We start from the raw sequence: 6,414 nt of genomic DNA, 5'->3' as shown, positions 1-6,414 counted from the left end.
GCAAATGCTCTAGCACCAAGCTCTATCTTCAGCCCAGCTACAGGCGTGGCTGCTCAGGCCTATAATCCCAGCTGCTCTGAAGGTTGAGGCAGGAGGATCTCGAATTCAAAGCCAGCCTCAGCAATTTAACAAGGCCCTAAGCAACTCAGTGATATTCTGTCTCTAAATAAAATATAAAAAAGGAAAATATAAAAAAGGGCTGGGAATGTGGCTCAGTAGTTGTGTGCCCCTGGGTTCAATCCCTGGTACAAAAACAGAAGCAAAAACAAAAAACGTTCTGGGTTCCATAAATCTAAAGAACTCCATAGGTGGGACTTCTCTTTAGAACTTGGAATGGGGTATAAGGGAGGGGACTCTTCCAAGGACAATTTCCCAAAGGTGGCAGTCCTGTTAAAAAAAAAGACAAACACCATAAACCCAGGGAATTAACCATTTGCATTTAACATTATGAAGTTCTTGATGGGTTGTCTACTATGTACGTGACCTTCCTGTCAGATCTACTTCAGTATCCACGAGGTCCTTTCTTTTACATCCTGTACCTTGGTCACTTTGGAAGGGAACATAGAGGAATATACCCCTGTGCTGGCTAAGAAGCTTCCTTAGCCTCCTTCCTATCTTTAGCAAGTTGGGAAATAGAGATTATTCGACCTCCTTAGTCTCTTTTAGCCCATAAGGGAGGGGACTCTTTGCCAAAATAAGTCTCTCAAAACTTAGTATTTTCTATGTATTTGATTTCAGACAATTTCCTGGACCAAATGCCATGCCCATGATTTTTTTTGTATGTGCTTTTCTCTCTAAACTTACTATTAGATAAGGTACCTAACAATCGGCCTATCAGTGTCCTGTGAGAACAGAGTTGTTCATTCCAGGAATAGATCCATTGGCACCACCCTCCATAATCCTTTCAAAGGCTTCTTAAAAGGTGTGTGTTACCCACACCTCCCATTTCTTTCATCTTTGTTCTAAAGCCTGTTGGCTGACTGCTGAAGCCGCCACAACCCTGTCAATGTAGGTACACTCCTTTGCATTGTGATTCTAACAACTCTTACAATAAGAGAAGAATTCCACGTCTCACCCTTTTAAACTGGGTTTAGCCAGATTAGTCCACAGGAACTAAGTGATTGATGCGGAGACTGGAAAAGGGTTTGGCAGGGGCTGGATGTGTAACTTAATGGTAGAGCGCTTGCCTAGAATGTGCAAGGCCCTGAGTTAGGATCCCAGCACTGAGGAGGAGGTTGCGGGAAGGGCTTGTCCTCTCTTGTTGATCCTATGCCACTTGTGAGGATGCTGCTAGAAGAGGAGAGACCCCACAAAGCAGAAATCAGCAGTCCAAGCTGTAATTTTTTTTTCTTTCTTTTTTTTGGTACCAGGGATTGAACTCAGGGGTCACTGAGCCACATCTTCCGCCCGATTTTGTATTTTATTAAAAGACAGGGTTTCACTGAATTGTTTAGTGTTTTCCTGTTGCTGAGGCTGGCTTTGAACTTGCGATTCTCCTCCCTCAGCCTCCTGAGCCGCTGGGATTACAGGTAAGCGTCACCGGCCCAGCTGCAGTTTTCTTATACCACTTGTTACTGGAGTCCAAGGCCAGAGACCCTACTCTGAGAATCTCAACAATGAGGTCCAGGGCTGGGGTCCAGGGCTGGGGATGTGGCTCAAGCGGTAGCGCGCTCGCCTGGCATGCGTGCGGCCTGGGTTCGATCCTCAGCACCACATACCAACAAAGATGATGTGTCCGCCGAGAACTAAAAAATAAATATTAAAAATTCTCTCTCTCTCTCTCTCTCTCTCTCTCTCTCTCTCTCTCTCTCTCTCTCCCCTCTCTTAAAAAAAAAAAAAATGAGGTCCAGCCACTCAGCCACTCACCCTAAAAGCCAAATGGGAAGCCAGGCACCCTGGTGAATGCCCATAATCCCAGCCTTTCAGGAGCCTGAGGCAGGGGGATCACAAGTTCAAAGTCAGCCTCAGCAAAAAGCGAGGCGCTAAGCGACTCAGTGAGACTCTGTCTCTAATAAAATACAAAAGAGGGCTGGGGATGAGTGCTCCTGAGTTCAATCCCTGGTACCAAAAAAAAAAAAAAAAAAAAGCCAAATGGGAAAAGTAAGACCCTATCTCTAAATAAAATATGAAAAAGGGTTGGGGAGGTGGGTGAGAAGAAAAGGAACTTTACTGATGTGAACTTTAGGTTTATGGGGGAATTACTGGGATGGGGGCAAGAAATAGGCATAATTAAGCAGTCTTGGTCAAACTGTGGTCTGGCTGATCATTATCTCAGTTTGGGTCCTACAATATTATTGCTATCAAGGAAATTGCCACTGCTCAGGGTGCAATCAACCTCCATCTGCTCAGGATGTTTACCTATCAGTTTGTAATCCTAGAAGGGGAGCAATTCAGTTCCAGTGAGATGATTCCTCACTATAGGGAGGTCTGTCTGCAAGGCCCTGCTGTTCCTGGAATCCAAGGTGACTGTAGGTTTAGGGCCATGACTGGAGATTTCTAGGTGCTACTCCAGGGAGTCTGGGGCAGTATATTGCAGAAGTTGGCAGCAGAATGTCTCAATGAATCTTGAAAACACCTTAGTTACCTATCAGGGCATCCTCAATCATGAAGGGGGATGAGATGGTTTAGGTAAATTTACAGCTAATAAACCTTATATTACCATTACCAAGTTTTGACCCCAAAGCCTGGGTCCCTTTTCCCTTCTCTGAATTGTGGAACTCAAAATAGGACTGAGCACCACTAGAGAAGTGAAAGGGACTTTCCTGGGTGGGGTGATGAGCACTGGTAATCTCAGAAACTTGGGAAGCTAAAGGCAGGAGGATTGCAAATTCAAGGCCAGCCTCAGCAACTTGGTGAGCTTGTGTGTCAAAAAAAAAAGAAGAAGAAAAGAAGAAAAGAAAAGAAAGAAAGAAAAAGAAAGAAAGAAAGAAAGAAAGAAAGAAAGAAAGAAAGAAAGAAAGAAAGAAAGAAAGAAAGAAAAAGACTGCAGATATAGCTAGTGGTGGAGCCCCTGGGTTCAGTCCATCCCTATACCAAAAAAGTGAGGCAAGGGTGGGGGTGGGGGTGGCTTTTATTCTTGACCATGAGTAGGAGAAATGGGAGATGAACTTGCAGATCAACTTCCTGTTCCTTGAGGGTTGGGAGGTTATGAGTGGAGTAAAAGAAATGTGGGGAAATTATGGGCTAATAACGGGAAGGAATATTCATATCTTTTCCCAGGAATGGGCAGACATTTTCTGAGAATTTTTGTGCCACCTCTCTTTGTTCCTTTTATGGCTCTTTCTGTTAGGTCAGTTTAAGGTGCTAAGGGAACAGAGCACCAGGCAACCTGCAAGAACAACCAATCAGTTGCCAACAGACCAGCAGTGATGGTGCCTCACATCCACCTGTCAATCATCGGGGTCTCCTGACCAATCCTGGAAGGACATGGATCTCAGCGAGATCCCCCAACCAACCCCAGGAGGACAAGGGACTCTAAAAACCTCCCTTTCCTGTCCCAAGCCCTCCCTTTCTGCCCAATAAAATTCCAATCTGGTTGAGCAGGGGTGTGATTCCCCTGGACCTGCTCTGTTGGACTGGAGGGTCCCGCTGGGGAGTGGATCTCAATAAAGCCTCGTTCAGCTGCTTTTAACCTGCCTCCTTTTGATCACCGGTGCCTGACCTTACACTTTCCAGTCATCTTTGTGGCCACTTCTAACGGGCAGGGTGATGGCGCGTGTCTCATTCAGCACACAGAGGGGATTATCATGAAGACAGAGGTGATCTGACAGTCCCTCTGGCAGCCATCTCAGAATCAGTTTGGGCTAGCTCACCTAAGGAGGAAGTTCTGGCCTCCAGGGACCTTGTCCTGAAAGGCAGACAAGGTTAGGGAGGGGTTGAAGTTCAGCTAGGACCCTAGGAAGTTCAGGGTTAGGTTGGGGTACCAGCACCAGTATTTAAATAAACACTCAAGGAGTAATTAACATGCGTACATGCAGAGTTGAGCAGGAAATCTGAGCTATTGAGCAGGAATCTGAACTGTTTCCTTGATAGTAATAAATGAGACAGATACAAAATGAAGGCAGAGATGCCAAGCTTTTTTTCCTGCTTTCTGTCACCCATTTGGCATCTGCAGGCTCAGTGAACAGTCAGTGCTTAAAGCAGCCTCTGATTCTCTATCATGTGCTCAGCCTGCCAATCATCAGATCATTCAGACTTAACCCCAGTTGAGCTAGTACAGGTCAGAAGAGCTACCCACTCAACCCACAGAATCATAAGAAAAAATGTTTGCTTTAAACCATTAATTTTGGGGTAGTTTGTTATGAAGCAAAAGCTAACAGATACAGGTTTGAGTGATATGGTTTGGATATGGTTTAATTGTGTCCTCCAAGAGATTATATATGATATCTTGGTCCTCAATGTGACAATGTTGGAAAGTGGGATCTTTAAGCAATGGTATCTAGTAGGAGGTGTATAGTCAACTGGGGGACATGCCCTTGAAAGGGATTGTGGGATACCTATCTCTCTCTGGCCTCTTGGGTTTTTGTTTGTTTGTTTTTTGTGGTACTTGGGATTAAACTCAGGGCCTTAAACTTTCTAGGCAATGCACTCTACCACTGAGCTATATCCCCAAGACTTGATATCTTGTTCCTACATACACTCCCACCATTAGGTCCTCAGCAGAAGCTAAACAGTGGGGCTGCTTGATCTTGGATTTTGAACCTTCAGAACTGTGAGCTAAATAAACTTATTTTCTTTATAAAGTTAACCTGTGTCAAATATTTCATTGTAGTAACTGAAAATGAACTAACACATTGAGTTTTGTTTTGTTTTTTTGAGGTGGGGATCCTGGGGATTAAACTCAGGGGCACTTGACCAATGAGCTACATCCCCAGCCCTATTTTCTACTTTTTTTTTTTTTTTTAAAGAGAGAGAGAGAGAGAGAGAATTTTTTAATATTTATTTTTTAGTTCTCGGCAGACACAACATCTTTGTTTGTATGTGGTGCTGAGGATCGAACCCGGACCCCACGCATGCCAGGCGAGCACGGAGCGCGCTACCGCTTGAGCCACATCCCCAGCCCCCTATTTTCTACTTTTATTTAGAGACAGGGTCTCACTGAGTTGCTTAATGCCTCATTTTTGCTGAGGCTGGCTTTGAACTCACGATCCTCCTGCTTTAGCCTCCTGAGCCACTGGGATTTCAGTGTACCACCACATGCAGCTACATTGAGTCTTAGTGGTAATATCAATGCTGACCCCACATTAGAATGGTTTCTAAGGCAACCTGTTCTGCTGCCATACTCTGGTCGCGGGCTCATTTTGGGTGACGGACCCCACACCCTGCACAGGCATGGGCTGGAATTCATCTTTGTGAATCAGGTTTGTATGTGTATACATGCCTATTTGTGGGAGGACGAGACTATGTTTAGCTGGGTTTCTTTTGACAGCTGGATGTGAGAGATTAATTTCTGTTTTATTTAGGAGAGGAGAAGGTCTGTTCTTGGTTCATGACAGACTGCTCTGCGATCACTGCCGGTTCAGCAAGGGCGACTCTCTGCCTGGGACTTGCTCCACCTCCCTTTCCTGGTTAGGTGCTTTCTGTGCAATTGACCAGAACCCCTGCTCCACACTGATGACCTCCTAGGCCCTGGTCTCCACATGGGGAATGTTTTTGTCGCAGGCCTGTTCCCTCTTTGTGGCTATTTATTTTTGAAGTCAATCTTGTTTTCCATCACAAAAAATGGGATATTTTCTGGATCCGAGGGATTGGCCCAGATGAGACACTCATTTTTTTTCAATCATGGAAGATTTTGAACACAGTGGGGACAGTCACATCAAATATCAGAATGCAGCTGTCTGTGCTCCTCCAAGAGACTGGCACAATTCCTGACTGTCTGTGTCCTGGATCTGCATGGTGCCTGGTCTGCCATTCATTATCTCCTCGGTTAGAATCTCTGCTCGTATTTTGTCTTTGTACTGGTTACATTTTTTTTTTTCGTCACTGGGTATTGAACCCATAGCACTGTACCACTGAGCCACATCCCAGTACTTACTTTTATTTTTTATTGAGAAAGCATCTCCCTAAGGTTGGTCTTGAACTTGTGATCATCCTGCCTCAGCCTCCCAAGTTGCTAGGATGACACGCATGTGCCACTGTGCCCAGCTGCCAAATGCCAATGTCTCGGCTTGGCACAGAATCACGAGCCACCACACAGCTTTGTAGGTTCAAACAGCAATTCTTTATTCCGGATCTCACACCAGCCTCCACACGCATTCAGGGGCAATCCCCAATATGCCCGTCCCCAAATCCTACTCCAGGAGGCTTTTTCCAAATCCCATTTTAATCTCACGAGAATTCAATGGGAACAAGCAGCAGGAACACCCTAATCCCAGCAGCCATAATCTTCAACCTCTAACTTCCCTAAAACTCCTA

The sequence above is a fragment of the Urocitellus parryii genome, chromosome 7 (assembly GCF_045843805.1).
Source record: "Urocitellus parryii isolate mUroPar1 chromosome 7, mUroPar1.hap1, whole genome shotgun sequence".
Lineage (NCBI taxonomy): Eukaryota > Metazoa > Chordata > Mammalia > Rodentia > Sciuridae > Urocitellus > Urocitellus parryii.
Note: the sequence above shows the minus strand (reverse complement) of the source record.